Here is a 17381-nt window from a genome sequence, read left to right as displayed (position 1 = left end):
TTCCTGAAAATACAAACTATAATATAAAAAGCCACCATAGCAGTTGTAGATTATCTACAATAAATGATATAAATGAACTAATTTGAGATATAATTTTGCTATTATTTCTTATTTCTGTATTATTTTTATTTAACATGATTATCGTTTTCTATCAAATAAAATCCATAGTAACATATGCTATCTTGATCAATCTTTGATGAAAATTACGCATAAAAAAAGTTTGAAACAAATTTATGAATGATTTATTGATTGAATTAAACGATCAGCAGTCATTGTAATTTGATCGGCCAAATTCGGACGGCCTTCCGTGTATGCAATTGGTTGTTTGTTCGAAGTGTTTCGCCTTGTATACCGTGTTCAAATTATCATCTTAAGTATACTTAAATACCGAACAGCCTATTTCACCAGATCACATTATACTTACAACTGGCAAACCAGTCGTCTCACTACCTTTATGCTATTGATAAACACAAGCAGAATCTACTGTATTATTATAGACTATGAATAGTCTCGGTCTGGGTGCATAACCCAAAACCTACCTCACATGGGCGAGCGATCAACATAAGGTCAAATGTCAAGGCAGACGTAAGGGAAAAAGACAGTTTGCCAGGAAGACGAGAAAGGATACGGTTCCAGTTATAGTCTTCTGTCAACGTTTCGAAGAAATTGAACCTGCTATTTTTTGCGGGATTAATATTAAAATTTGTCATTTTTTTTATCATTTTCTGAAATTCTGAAACATTTCAAAATACCAACATTTGTTGGAGATATACCCGTCCTATGAACGAAAATCTTAAACACAATGTTCTGTGATATGTCTGTTGTTTAACAGATGTGATACATAGCAATGCCTTTATCAGGAAAAACATGTTTTTTTCTCTTCAATATGCAATATTTTGGTGATGATTTTTGGTGGTAATGCGACAATAAAATGCTCGTAAATTACCTCACAAAATGAAAATAAATTAAAATTGCGAAGTTCAATAGCTACAGAAAAACAAAGTTTGCTTTTATACAGTCATAGATCCCTTTTGTTTGTCATTAATAATAATGTTATCGGTGAATAAGTATCGCCATTTATCTTATAAATTCCCTGTAGGTCCTGTTATAAAAAACTAGTTAATATCTTTTTAAAATATACGATCAATAACAAATATCTAATCAACAAATATTTATAACAAATATTTAATTAATAAATATTTATAACAAACATTTAATCAATAAATATTTATAACAAATATTTAATTAATAAATATTTATAACAAACATTTAATCAATAAATATTTATAACAACATAACATTGATAGGATAATAATCAATAGCATAATCTATGTGTAACTTCAAACGGCTAAATGATAAGAAAACTTTTATTATATCAAGTCACCGCAAATCAAAGGGTTTGACGCATCCGTGATAACTCAAGGGTCTGTATAATTCATAAAATAAGGGCTAGTTGTTAACAATATATATCTTTTACATAGTTTATTGTAATTAATGTAATGGCTTACGCTGTTACTACTAGCTGCCTATAATGTAATACTACTGCGATTTTATCAATCGTTATGATAAAAAAAGCTCTCTAGGTGTGTCGCCATATGTACGGCCTGACATAACGACGTTACAACTAGCATACATTGTCAAATGATTTGACGTAACTGACATATAATTGATGCAAGTATACTCGAATACGAGATATTCCAAAAACTGAAGTAGTGTTAAATACGCCCCTGCTGACCTTGGTGTTGATTTTCAGATTTGGATAAGACTGACACATAGGGTGATGTGTTACATCCTCTATCAGACTGACAATCCGACAATAAAGATATGTCCGGTTGTCAATGATGGTCATTACCTGGTCAGGGAAAAACAATATCACTCATCATGTACAGGTAATTATCGGTATTTACGATGATTGAGACCTGCTACAGGAATTAACCCGTATCGGCTACTTCGACAAGGCTAAGTGTAAATTATATAATTCCGTTTTATTAAACCTATCGGTAATTCTACAATTAACAAGGCTTAAAATCGATAATCTGATTTTAGCATGTTGCATACTTTTTAAAAATTAATCTATTGCAAATAATACCCTTAAACCACACACAACACGCATTCTAAAGCGTTTTAAAATATTGTTGAATTAACATTCCACAGTTAATTAATGTAACTGATGCTAATTGCGGAAAAGTGTGTGAGAATTCAGAACGATTTCAAAGGTCAATCTATTGCTACAATTGTCATTTTTGACATGGCAAATATAGCCAATCGCAATGTAAGTGAAAGCTGCAGTTGTATTGACAATTTAATACAATGTAGAAAATCGCATAGTAAATGAGAGTTACAGTTAACGTTGTATCGACAATATAACACTATAAAGCTCCATGATACAACCTGTAAATGTTTTATGATCTCAATAGGATTTTACATAATAATATTATATCAAGCCGAAATTGCACGCCGCTGAGAACTAGATATGGCAAATATATCAAACATTTAATTATGATGTCAATGCTATGTTCAATCGGTTTGTCTGCAAAACATCTATTCACATCCATCCTTATATTCCGCTGTTGCTGTTTTGTGTTTTTATAATTACAAGGACATAATTGAAAAGCTAGAAGGATTGAAAATATCGACGGACGTATACACACATTGTCTGAACGGCACATTTAAAGCTATATGTGCCGTATTTTTCATAGTCACGAATCAAGAAGAGCTCTTAATATGTTATTCAACTCCAAAAGTTACCAACATTTTGAGAATTACAATACTTTCAATGCATTGGTTTTAATTTTACAAATACACAAAAGAGCTGAAAATGATTTTTGGCAGTACTGCCTAAAATCATTATATTAACATCTTCAGTGTAACGAAATGAGTACATAGGGTCAGACAATGAAGCCATATTGTTGTCCTCAATTTCATTGCACATTTTCACAGTATTATTAGTAATTGTTAAGTTATTTCTGAAGGTATGTTTCCATCTAAATATGTATAAGGCATAAAAACAAAAATTTCACAGTGCATAACCTATTTGTTGTAACTAACGTTTATAAGGCATTATATATGTTTGTCTGTCCATTTGAATGGTTTTCACAGTTTTATTCAATAAAATGTATGGTTTTAAATAGATAACTGAAGAAAAAATAACATGTCCAAATTTTCGGCCAGTAACGGCACATATACATAAGTAAATCAGAAGTTGACGATGAACTTATTTTCATTTTTAGTTATTCTATACAGACAAGCATAGGGTCCGTCCACTATACACCTAGACTATGTTTGATATGAAAGGTTTTAAAACACATTCAAATATCTCAAGAAAATATATTAACGAGAAAAACATAATATATATGACCTGTTTACCGGATAACACTGTGGTGGAGGAGATTAATGAGGATGATTACTAAGAGTGATATTTTTTGGCACATCATAATTTTCCATAGAAATAACACTGTCTCCATCATCTTTATGAGAAATGAGTGTTCCTCTATATGAGCTTTCGGGTGACAAATTGATGAAAATATGATGTTTATACAAATATGGATTTATATACCATTTATATACATGTGTATGAATGTCTTGTACAATTTCTTTTGAAATAAATTTAAAAATATATATATGAGCTTTCGTTATAATGTAAAGTTTTATACTGTGACGATTTCCCTGAGCTCAATATATTATAGATTTTTGTTTGTTTTACATTGTAAACATTTCCATGCGCTGAAGATATAACAGATTTTTATGTATATGTCGGTCGTATTAAGATAATTAGATACATCACTTAACGATCCTAATATTGTATTTCAAGTCACCATTTCTTGATCATCATCAAATATCTATTCAATTAACAAAGCAGTTATCTTGATGGTAAACACATCTTTACTGTACCTACTTATCAGTCTTAAATTGAGTAATATTCTACACTAAACATCCTAAAAAACATCAAAATAGTTTATTAATAATATCGATATTTCTTAGTCTTCAGCAATTTGTATTCGTCCGACGCCTTTAACTTTGTGGTGAAAACAGAGAAAAGAACTAAACCATATCAGCCAGCACATGTGTTAACCATCATCATTGATAACACTATAAATGTACTACACGGCCAAAGAATGACAATTTGTTTCTATCAAAAACAGGAGTCGACCAATTAGTGTTTGTCTTCAGAAACAAATGCTACGTACTTTACACTATCACCTTAGAAAAGTTTGAGCTTCCCATTTTACTTCAGAATAAACGTACATGTATCTAAAATAATTAATTGTATCCAAACAAAACATGATGACATTATGCCCTAAATGGGATGAGATACTGATTGAAAACAAAAACAAAACAAATTATCTATTATTTATACTTGTATACACGAATAAACATCAATTATTGTCTAATGGTAAATATTGATCATCTTTATGTGTCTTTATTTCCATAGATTATTCGGCTCATGAGTAAAATCTTAAAGCAGTGGTACCAATTAACACTTGTGATAAGATATCAAAAGATCAGTATGAATATGTAGATACATATTATTTTTACATATTTACATATTTTGAAACAGTACATTTATATACATGTAGATTCAGATACGTTTGGATATCTCCTACTCAAATAAAATAATTATTTCACTCTACGTAAGCTTCAATATCATCTTTCTTTATTAATTAGTAATGTTACATTTTCTTTAAATAATCCCTTTTTAATAAGTATTTATTCCATAAATACCGGAATAATGTATTATTACTGATTATAAACTAATTCCTGAGTGGGAAATAAATATCGTCTTGATGCCATTTTAGAAGTATAGACTGTGTAAATATCATGTAAAATAAAGGAGCTGAAAGATACTACCAAACGTTTCGGTTGTAATATAATGTTGAATATGTTGGTTATTACATAATGCATGCAGAAAGCCATCGACCTGCAGCACAGTCGCTAGTTAAAAATAAATAATATTCTATTGATACATATTGTTATCATATGTCTTATAATTTTTGAATTACGTGAGAGCGGGTTTGATCTTAAGATACCGACCTGCAGGATCTCCCAGTGTCATTTATCCGCGAGTCGTTTCACTATCACAAGTCTATTGTGTACTTATACATGGAGGTTACCACAAACATAAAGCACTCACAGGTCCCTGTCATTCTTCAGCTTTACACAGAAATACTTTTACCATGATCCTACAAGAGCCAAAATATGAGAAAGCGGAAGTGGTGATATACGTACCGTGCGGCCCGTGAGGTGTGAGTAACCAGTGTGAGACACCTCTTGGTCTACCTCTCGGCACCTCGCCGTAAATGTGCCATGCAGTCCTGTTTTTGCTTTGCTCCCCTTACGTTCTTTTGGCCGGGCTTTTGACAATACACTATGTCTTTCTTCCCATCTTAATATATGTATGATGTTGACATGTTTAGTGTGTATTGTCTTTATCAACTCATAAACCGCAGGATATTTATATTTGACCAATGCTATTTTTGTACACCTTGAATAGCCAAACGTCTCACCGAATATTACAATCTTTTTTCACTACCAAGGTCAGCTATCGTCTGTGGAATAAAGTTAAACCTGTATTGTACATGGTGTTAGCATTAATGATTACGACAAAAGATCAATACACTGGCATGTATGAATTCTACATCATATTATTTTCTGAAGTCTAATTGATATAATAAAATGAGTAATAATTGGAAAGATAGTCAGCTGTTTGGATTCAGTGCTGTTTTTTTACTGTTTCACGATGTGTTGTACTAAGGTATGATGATAAATGGACATTGTCCAACTGGATGGAGCTACGAACGTAACAAGGACAATGGGACAAAGCAACCGTTATGGCAACTACAGCTTATATCATTGTATTTTGATATAACACAGTACTAGTTCGGCTTAGCTTGCAATTGGAATGAATGTATGCACGCTAAAAGAACATGAAAGGCCAACTTTTTCAACGAAACAAATATAAAAGTTAATCAAACAAATATATAAGTTTATCAAACAAATATAAAAATAAAAAAAGTTTATCAAATTAAAAGTGTTTGTTTATCAAACAAATATAAAATTATAAAAAGTTTATCAATCAAATATAAAACGTTTATCAAACTAATATAAATGTTCATCAAACAAACATAAAAAATATCAAACAAATATTAAAGTTTATCAAACAAACATTAAAGTTTATCAAACAAATATCAAAGTTTATGAAACAAATATAAAAGTTTATCAAACAATTATAACGCCCGATTATCTCTATTCATGGCGTTACATACCAAACAAATGTACGATTTCCTGTGTATTGGTTTCACAATAAGGGTCAATTTGCTTTTTTCGCTTAGCGTTGTGACAACCTGCTTGTTAATTTGACCAATAGGCCTATTGTTTATTAAACAAATATAAAAGTTTATCAAACAAATATTAAAGTTTATCAAACAAATGTAAAAGTTTATCAATCAAATATAAACGTTTATCAAACAAATATAAATGTTTATCAAACAAACATAAAAAATTATCAAAGAAATATTAAAGTTTATGAAACAAACATAAAAGTTTATCAAACAAATATAAAAGTTTATCAAGCAAATATAAACGTTTATCAAACAAATATACAAGTTTATCAAACAAACATAGAAGCTTATCAAACAAATATTAAAGTTTATCAAACAAATATTAAAGTTTATCAAACAAACATTAAAGTTTATCAAACAAACGTTAAAGTTTATCAAACAAACATAAAAGTTTATCAAACAAATATAAAGGTTTATCAAACAATTATAACGCCCGATTATCTCTATTCATGGCGTTACATACCAAACAAATGTACGATTTCTTGTGTAATGTGTTCACAATAAGGGTCAATTTGCTTTTTTCGCTTAGCGTTGTGACAACCTGCTTGGTAATTTGACCAACGTCGAGAAGCATCAGACGGACCGCGTTATGAAAATTATCATGCAATTTATCATTCTTTAAATGTACTATTAACGGTAAGTTATAGCATTAGAGACTCGACAAAATTATTTAACTCATTTTACAGTTACATTTTGAAACATAAAACCCGCTTCGGTTAAGGTATGTGTGTCTAAAATGTATGTAGTTATTGTAAATCATATGAAATATGCATCAATGACAGACTATAATAGTTATACATAGTGTGTGGTTTAATTATATTTCGTCGCTCTTTATTACTCCATTTCTGTGAAGTAATAAAATTATACTATTCCATATGAGGTTTCCTTAAGACATAACCGTATGACGATGTTACTTGAATCATTCTTGTCGAAAACATTATTGAAATTAAAAGTAAAAAAAGTCGCTGTCGATAATGCAATCGTATTTAAACTTTTGAAATTGAAAATAATGTATATAACTTCTTAGTTTATTTAAAAACGTTGTTTAAGCAAACTCAAATAAAAATCCAATATATATGTAGATTAGTAATGAGTATCTCGAATCACCATGGCGATGTATCTTAATGCGGAATTCAATGTCAGTTTCCCATGATAATGGCACATTGGTAAGCTTTAAATGATTAAAATACAGAGTATTCTCACTAAAATACTATTTTAATGTCATAATTAGTTGTATTCACCCAAAGAAATGTAATTAAAGGAGTAAGAAATGATACTTTTACTTTATAAATTATATATGATTACCTCTCACTACTGGAAGAGGAAAGCAATAGGTTAGGTGAGGCACCCTCGTCAGCCAATATATTCATTGTCTGGAATCTAACTGTAGTTGAGAGGTAAAATTGTGTGTCCATGTGTTTGTTCATATTAATATTCTACACAACTGTACTGTACCAAAAACATACAGGTATTCATGTGCTTCTTAAAACAGCGCTCAAGTGGTCAAGAAAAGGCAATTAAAGTCAAGACATTTCATATTTATACAAACCTATTTGAATGATAGTTAGTTCCATTATAGTCCAAAAATTAACATTTGTTTACCATGGACTCTATCTCAGACCATCTTTACAGCTTAAAATGCCTCAATTAAAAATAGGCCTGAGATTACAAATGCAGTATTATGAAGTTTCAAGTTTTCTTGCTTTTACTTATTTTTTTTCTGCTTGAACCCTGCAATTTTATAACGTGCCTTTTGAATTTAAATAAGTATGAAACAAAACACAGAAACATTGAATGACTATTTTGTTCAATGAATTTAACATTAATTTCTGTTTGTAAGTATTAATGTTATATAACAGTGTGTAGTTGCGTTTGAATAAGACACAAAGCATCGAGAAGTCGATAGATGAACATACCTTAGTTATTAATATATTTTTATAATGAGAGCTTGTTGGTTTTAGTAGGGACATCTCACTATTCCGTCACTACGGCCCCAAATATAATCTGCTGATACATGAAGTGTGGTCGTTAGAACATAAACAAGCAAGTTACCTCTGTAAAATAAGGCTTGTCATTCACGTGAGTAATCAGCATTGTTCATCTAGCACCGGGGATTTGTGGCTTTGTCGGCACGTGACCATCGTGACATCAGCATGGCCATCATGTGCTCCAATCTACAGACACGCATAAAGGTTATTGAAGGGCAGCTACTGATGTGAGAGGTGTAATGTGGGAAAAAGAAATATTATTCATCGGATATGTGAAACGGCCAAAATAGTTTAATATATTGACATATACCGCGAACAAAGCGGTGAGTGACCATTTGAATTATTGAAAACTGATTAAACATTTATGAAGAACAATATATTTATTGAATAAGAACTAGAATTTACTCCATTCTATAATGTGTTTTTGAAATTCTGTTTAAATATCAACTAGTCAACTGGGAGGGTCCACTATCGTTTTATTGTATGTGAAAATAGTACTATTTATCATAAAAATTGTTTTATAAAAAAAGAATTAAAAAAACCCCATTCATTTCCACAAAAACATGAAAATATTCGAAGGCTGCATGGGGCCTCAGCCAGGGTCAGCCTTCCAAAATATAAACAATGTCCCCATGCAGTCGGGCTCCTCTCACCATGCCACAGACAAACTTCATCCATAACATACATAGCATCTATCACATAACATTAATACAACTTTCACCCATTATTTCACGCTGTATATTCATAAATCAATACGACATGATATATGTATAATGTTTTTGATGTATTTTAGAAGAAAATATAAGTATTACACAATTTACATCATGTTTTCTGCTATTGTTCACGTCCTATTTCTGTCTGTACATAATGTATCTTATTGTGCATACACACTCTCTCACACGGCATGTAATCTATATATATAGCTAGCTACTACGATCACATTAACAACGCACATAAACCCAGCGATATTTCCGGTCAATTCATATATGCATATACATGTGTACTTGTCACTGTATATTACATATATAATTGAATGTAATCAAAGTAAGTATCATATTATACGTGAGAATTATAATATAACCAATATGTGCATAATCAAATTCTGAATAAACATACTGCTGATTTGTTTTGTGGTATTACTTGTAGGTTAAAGCTCAAAATCAACATACAGCTAATGGTCTGGTTTGTTATACTCGTAATATTTGTATAACTAGTGCAATATTACAGTATGTATGATCAGTGTTAACATATTTTAATGCACACACATGCAAAGAGGACCAAACACATACTATGGATAGGGAGGTTCATCAGTATATCACAAGCCTAACTTTAATACATAAATCAGTCCAAGTTGTTATATCCCAGTACCTGGTAAAATCAGAAAATATATGGTAACATGCTGTTGACGTCAAAGTTTATAAATACACTGGTTAATCAATAATGTTTACATACATTTGCACTTTGATATATTTTACAAGGTAAAGCAACACATTGACCCATCAGACTAGACTGTTTATACCTTTTATTTTCAGATATCTTTTCAAATAAAAGGTATTGCATTTCTCGATAACTTTTACTTTGATTTGCATCACAGTTTGCTGACATGCATAAACGACATTTGTAACGATTCGAAGATAAAACAAAAGCAAATGTCTATAAAATATTACCATAAATATTTATCTATATGCATGTTAGGTTTCTTCAGTGACATTCTTTAACCATATAACACTATAAAAATGATAAATAGAAGTCATCCTTAGCCCCAGCTAAACAACACTCATATAGTATGATATCAGAAATTCAAAATACCATATCGATGGATGATAAAGCATCTTATAACCAAAGATGACAATATGTGGAGATAGCAATACTACGTGGATAAAGTACGATTTACCGTCGACTTGTACAACTTCCGGTGGACGGGGGATGTCACAATCACCGGTGGGATTAATTAAGGATTAACTTGAATATATTTATGATCATTACGCTGTTACATCGGCCATTTAGAAGCGACTATATAAACCGCGACACTATTGTGCCATTTAAGGGCGGATAACAAAAGTAAAATGTTAAGCCAATGAAACTGCTCGTTACAAGCAAAATTAAATTGTTCGAAGGCAAATCGTACTTTATTAATATTTGATCTATATTCTACTGTTACAACTTTTAGTAGATGTTATACATGTTCTTGTTTCTCATTGAACTGTATTCATAAGTTGTGTTAACCAAAGATTATCGTTGATTCCATCTCCATTATGCCACTGCTGAACATCTGATAACCCTGGGGATCACACTATCAATGTATCTATTAGAACAATCCTCAGCGATCCGCTTTCACTTGCTTTATAGTACAGTTAACCAGAGGAGAGGATCTAATGCCTCAGACAGTTACATTGTAGGTTGCATCAAATAATCATATTCCTAACGCTGATAGTTGGTATCACACACACTCTAGTATATATATACTGCACATCTACATCCCTCATCATATCAATACCTCAATATTTCTCTAACCAGTTCATCCCTGTAGACACATTTGAACACTTGTAAATCAAAGACTGGAATAGTTCATTATAGATTTCCAGGGGTGCATGAGTTAAAGACATTGAAAATAAATCATGATTTTATGTTTACTAAATACATTGAAGATAATTCATGATTTTATTTTTATAAAGTATCACAATAATGTTAGAGCCATTTTGATCGACGAGACCAATAGCGTTACTTTTTTACGATTCGCGATACAAAAAAATGACAAACATTGAAACTATTGGTCGGGTTATCATAAGGACATGTTGTATTTCATGGTTTCGTTAAGAATGTATTCTTCTGAGGTTTCAGTCAAGTTGAAGTCTCGTTTCCACAAAGATCAAAGAAGTTATAAAATTTTCAAATACAATTTATCAATATATGTAACAAGTTGCCAGTTGCAAATTTTGTCACACAGTTACATTTCTATTTTTAGTAGATTTTTTTATACGGGATTTTAGGAAATGAACCATTTGACGGTCATTTTGAAATTGTGCTTTTTTTCGCTTTGAGTAGAGTTACAGTTTTATCATTTTTTTTACTGAAATTGTATCGGCCGCCCAGATAGCATCGCAATGTTGGCCCAATATTGGCCTAATGCTGGCAGTTACATCGGGCCAGTATTGGCAGTTGACATTGGCCCGCTGTTGATTTGCAAATTGGTCCATTGTCGGCCCAGTGTGTCGGTTCTATGTCGGCCCAATGTTGGCATGTCGGCTTTTGAATGTCAGGCCAACATTGGGCCGATGTAGAAGTTAGCATTTATATTGGCCCAGCATTGGCCCAATTCCGGCTATCTGTTGGCCCAATGCTGGTCTGATGTTGATTGTGTCTGATCCATTGGGTCGATTAATTTTAAAGCATTAATTAATTTTAAGCTTGGTAAATACCTCTCTCATTAATGCCATAAAATCGCATGGTTCCTAATTAAACACCAATCCATTCCACATGAGCTGAACAGGTTATTTCAACATTTGATAATACATTGCTTCTATTGATCAAAATAGACTTTAAAAGCTCATATTCTTCCATATATATATATTTCCTAAAATGACATTAAAAATATAGATTCCAAAACTTAAACCCATATTAATTAAATGATGAAATATACCTGTTATGATATATTTCTAAAATTATCAAAATGTCAGCAAAGAAAAATGCAACTATTAGATATGGAATAACATTGTAGTGTATTTTTCTTACTTCAAAAACAATAAAAGATTTTTTTTTTAAATCATAAAGATTAAAGAGCATGCCAGCTGTTTTTAATGGATCAAACCTTTTGTGGTATTTCCCAAATATATGTTAATTGTTTGTGTATTTATAACAGTTTACTATAATTCCTCTGGACATAAAAAGAAAAAAAAACCAAATAAGCTTGTATAACTTGCGCTCACTGGTATGTTTTTTTTTAAATGTCAGTTATGGAAAATGTCAATCTCTCCAAAGGAATTTCAGCCAATGGCACAAAGAGAATTATTTTACACGTTTAATCTAATCTGGATCTCCACTTTCTTGGACAGTCTCTACTATTGTATATAGTGGCCAGCTTCTTGTTTTTGTCTTTCTTTGCTTCCTCCCTCTCTGTCTCCAAAAGTGCAAAGCCAGGCTTTTATGATGTTGTGAATTTCAGCATCTGTTGCATTAGATGCCATTCTGTTTTTTTCTTACAGCCTCTATAATAAAAAAGTAAATACATCTATTGATATGTACTGTACAGAAATATTGTAAGGGTATACCATTAAACACAGGTCTAAATTTCTACATTTTCATGTCTATATCTGAGCTTAATTTTCACTCTCTGCCAACACATTTCTAAGCTTTGCTTCGATAACAAAATGCAGCTAACTTATCGTACAGTTTAAGTACTAAATTTTGATATGTAATAATTATTTTACATTATGATTAAGGCATTTTCTACTTATGGCTTCAATATCAAACTTTGACAGAACAAAGTATAATATGTCTTCCCTTTATGGACATTATACAATGACTAATTTTATACTTACTTGTGATGACTGCACATAATGAGGCTTGGTGTCCTTTCCTTGCCAATTAAAAAACTCGTTGTTTGAATCCGGCGAGTGCAGGTAGCGACAATTGTTGGCAGGTTGGTAATCTGTGACAATAGAAAAAAACAAAACATAACTTCCTGAAACAATCATTCTTGTAAACTAAAACTAATTTATTTATTAGCTTATAAGCCAAATGACTCCCTTGTTGTTTCAATTGTTCTCTCAATTGTTTTGAATACTTATAAATTGGGTGTACTATCTATATCCAAGCAGCAAAATTTGCACATACTTTGGGGATTTCCACCACAATCAGGTGATGCTATAGTTTTGTTATCAATAACCTTCTTACCAAGTGCCTGGAGGGAGACTAGTGGTCAGTGTTTAGGATATGGACGGAAGAGAAATAAGGGATGTGTGATTTTAGTTTCATGTTACAGAGGAATGTTGTGAAGGGAGTGTGATCTATTCTATACATCACAACCATTTCAGCATTGGATTATGTATTCAAAATTGTAATCTTGTATATAATTATATAACTCTTCACTTGTTAAGTTGCTTATCTAAAGTAGGCTTGATCGTAAACAGCCTGATTATAGCAACATTAATTATAATTCAAAAGGAATTTTCTGTACTGATGTATAATTTTAAATTTGCTCTAATGCTGTAAAATGTACTTCTTTATTAGAACTTTCAAACTCTATATCATATCAGACAAATAACTTATACTACTTATGAAATAATGTTATTATGTCTGTGGATGTTATTCAACTTAATCTTTTCTCGCCATCTACAGTGTATGCGTACACTGACCATGTGATTTAGACACATGTGGTAATGTTTACATGCAGCAGCAGAGGCTGGTCACTATGCACTTTAAGTATACTTTCCGCCCACTACCTAATCAGCTTAATTGTTAACCACCCGAATTTTTAAGTAGGACGTTCCCAGCCTTTCAAAAATAATATATTTCGTTGTTGCATGTACATTATGCACATGTTTTATAACATGTTAATTATCTACATCTACATGTACCACTTTCAACCTGATCACAAATTTTGTGAAATATGTTTTTGGCATGTGTAATAATACTGATAAATTGGCAAAGGTTTAGCTTTAGTTTGAACATGGAAATGGAACTATAAACATACACCAAACAATCTGTACATCGCCACAACGTTGAAACAGATATAATATCATTATTACTGATCATTAACTAGTATATTATAACAAAAGTAACTCTACTTACAATTTTGATGTGGTCTTGAAGTAATTCTTCCTATATGTCAGCAAAACTCAAAATGAATTCATGTGTGCTGGTCAGCTCCTGGTCAACTAGCTATAGAGTGTGGTCCAGATACAAATAGATGGGGATGGTCTTGGCGGGAATAGTCACGTGACTCATAGCAGATGTGGATCATTGATAGTGCCCGCCAGCGGAAATTAGACTTACTTGTAAATCCTTGTACACGTAATGGTATAAATATGACCAGAAGACCGAGTCAAATATGCAAAAATTTTAATTCAAGCAATGAATCTCGCAGATACACACAGAGAAAAAAAAAAAAAATAGGCCTAGGAAATAAAGAAAAAAAGTGGTTTTTTTTTCATTTACATTATTTACGGTACAAACCATTTAAATCAACTCACGGTCATTAGAGAAATTCTGGTAACTGTGTGTAGTACATAACATTGTTTCATTATTTTATTGAAAGTTTTTTTCTGTCACACGTCGCATTGGCCTAATGAAACTGTATTGGGAATCGGCCAATTTGCCAATAATGGGCCAACATTTTACCAATGTAAGCAGGCCAACCATTGGGCGTACAACATCGGACCAATAATGGGCCAACTTTATCATCCCAACCGTTGGTCGTACTTCATCGGGCCAACATTGGGCCATTGATAGTACACCGACTGCCAGCGGTCACCCGACCGTACGACCATTACCCAACATCGGGCCAATATTGGCATGTTATCTGGGTATGACCTGTCATTTTCCTGCAGTTTGGAATAGTCAATGCAGACTTTCGAATAAATAAAAGGACTCAATACTTTGACAAATTATATGGTTGAATCTCAGCCAAAGGAATAAATTTAAAAGTGAACAGTCGGGCAAGGATGGCTAAAATCGGTAAAAATGGTGTGAATGTATCCAGTATAATTTCTTATGAAATAGAAAAATAAAATCTCTCGTCAAAATCTGTCTGCGTACGAAGAAATTAATTTAAAGTATATGAATCCTAAAACGTCCTCCCGGCTGACTATGTCCGTGGTTACATTTCCACGCAGCCTCGCTTTCAATGCTTTCAACTTTTCGTTATTTCAATGGTCAGAACTGGGAAACGTAAGCAGAACTTGACTGTCGTATTAAATATGTGAGAACTTTTGGAAGGCCAATGAACGCATTTAGACTGGTTTTCTTTGCCCGACTAATAAATTTAAACGTGTTGTGTTCACTATTCGTTTATCTAGTCCCGGTTTGTTTAGTTTACGTACGTACATGACCAGGAAACGATTACGTGACGGTACGTTAAATATTTCATGTAAACGTTTTGATGTATACTATAAACATCAAATTGTTTCAATTGATAAAAATACAGTTCATTTCAGCAAGTGATGTACGTTCTTAAATTCAGATTGCAATTTGTTTTCATATTTACTGCACTGTGTATGAACATATGTACCAGTGTAGCAATGGCATTATTGTGAGTGCCGTTACTAGCAAACAGATATATATATATACAGAAATACTGAGATTTCAGAAAAGATGGCGTGACGTCACAGAAAGTTTACATCCGGGTCCTCAAAGGTACAAACACGGTATGGCGACTAATAAAAACAATAACAGATACGTACATCCCTGCTACACAATCGATACGTTGACAAAAGTATACACTTTCATACTTGCAAATTCTGATTTCAAAATAGTTCCTTATTGTTTCAGAGGTTACAGACATTTCTATTTACAATTGTTTATTGCTAAATATATTTGTTTAGATTTAGTGTTGAAGCCAGCTTGCGAAGCGGTGCCGGGCCGTCACACGTACCCGCTTTTTGTTCACACGTAGAAATCCATGTTGTGAAAAAGTTATGAATAGATAATTGATTTCAATGTATCATATTTCTGTTATACACGAAAAATCTGTCCATAACACTATTTAATATAAATATAACGAAATGTGAACCACCTGGCCAGACCACGGCCGCTCGTGCATGGCTTCGCTGGTAGATCACCTCGGGCAACAGCCAATAGTTGGGAAATTACAAATCTTTATACGTCATTACCAAAAATATACTCACTAAGTACATGTAATATTCTACTCTATATTAATTCGTTCTTTCCATCAAGTCTATAATATATTTCAATGAATGGGTATTAAACCACCGAAAACATCAAATGAAGGATATCCATGCATGTAATAGGACTGCGCCTATGTATGTTCAAACCCCGATTCTGTTTGGGGTTCCGTAGTGATAGAGAGGAACAACACAGTGAAACATTTAACGAATATATTTTTAACATTAACATATATAAACCACAATATAATTCCCGAGACAGAAATCCCTAGACATAGAGGCTACCGGAAGGACATACAGTACATAACGTAACGTTCACACCTGCCAGGTCAGCCATGGGCTTAGCCTGTGTATAGAGATTACACACACACACGGACACATATTACGAATAGAACAGAGGGACAACACACCCACCTCACGTGCGGACAAGTCAGGAAATAGACAGACAGAGAGAAAGAGAGTCTGACCAGCTCTCGGAGCTTTGTCCAGACTACTCGAGAGAAACGGAAAGTCGGAATATATACCGGAAAAGACCAATGAGAATAGAGAACAGAAAGTAGCCAATGAGAAGAGAGATAACAGATTAAAAGTGAAAGTAGAACACAAATAGAAGTAACACTCCTTCCGGTAGCTGTCAAAGATATATACAACAATAATGAACACTGCACTCTCGCACCGCCACGGCCGGGTCTACGATCTCACAACTTCCACACACCTCCCTCTCTTTTAAAGAAAAATACTAGATTTGTAAGTATTTTTCAAATCAATACAAAATTTAATACACATATAAATCGTCATCAATATTTGGCTTCAAAGCTAAATCCATATAAAAATAAACAACTATGTAAACTCTCTGTACAAAAAAAATATTATCAACAAAACAAGTAAATAAATGTATCAAAATCGAGATCAACGATAACAACCTTAACAAAATAATCCAGGGGCTCACCAATAATCCATTCAAATACACACAAGTGTCCCTATAAATTCAAATGGAACTGGTCGCTAAACATAATTAGTAACTCCGCATCACCTATCTCTTCCCGCTGCCGCTGGGTCCTCCTTACAGGTATCCTAACGCCCCGAGGGGAAACATAACGGGTGTTCTCTACCCTCTTTGTAGGCAACGTGGCGCTCAGCCTTTGGGCTTCTGCCACTTGCATTCCGTGTCTCCTCCCCAGGTGCCTCATGATTTGGTTCCTCTTAATATGGAA

At 32.7% G+C, this 17381-nt stretch overlaps 1 long non-coding RNA gene across 1 annotated transcript; it reads right to left on the bottom strand.

Moving 5' to 3' along the window:
* Positions 1 to 12026: 12026 nt before the first annotated feature.
* On the bottom strand, positions 12027 to 14408 carry LOC138314152 (uncharacterized). Its single transcript, XR_011207342.1, has 3 exons — positions 14117 to 14408; positions 12865 to 12974; positions 12027 to 12531 (listed from the first exon to the last, which is right to left on the bottom strand). It is a non-coding gene; the product is annotated as an uncharacterized lncRNA (long non-coding RNA).
* Between the last annotated feature and the right edge of the window lie 2973 nt (positions 14409 to 17381).

Source organism: Argopecten irradians, chromosome 2, assembly GCF_041381155.1.
Source record: "Argopecten irradians isolate NY chromosome 2, Ai_NY, whole genome shotgun sequence".
NCBI lineage: Eukaryota > Metazoa > Mollusca > Bivalvia > Pectinida > Pectinidae > Argopecten > Argopecten irradians.
The sequence above is the reverse complement of the archived record's forward strand: the minus strand, read 5'-3'. Positions and strand labels throughout refer to the sequence as shown.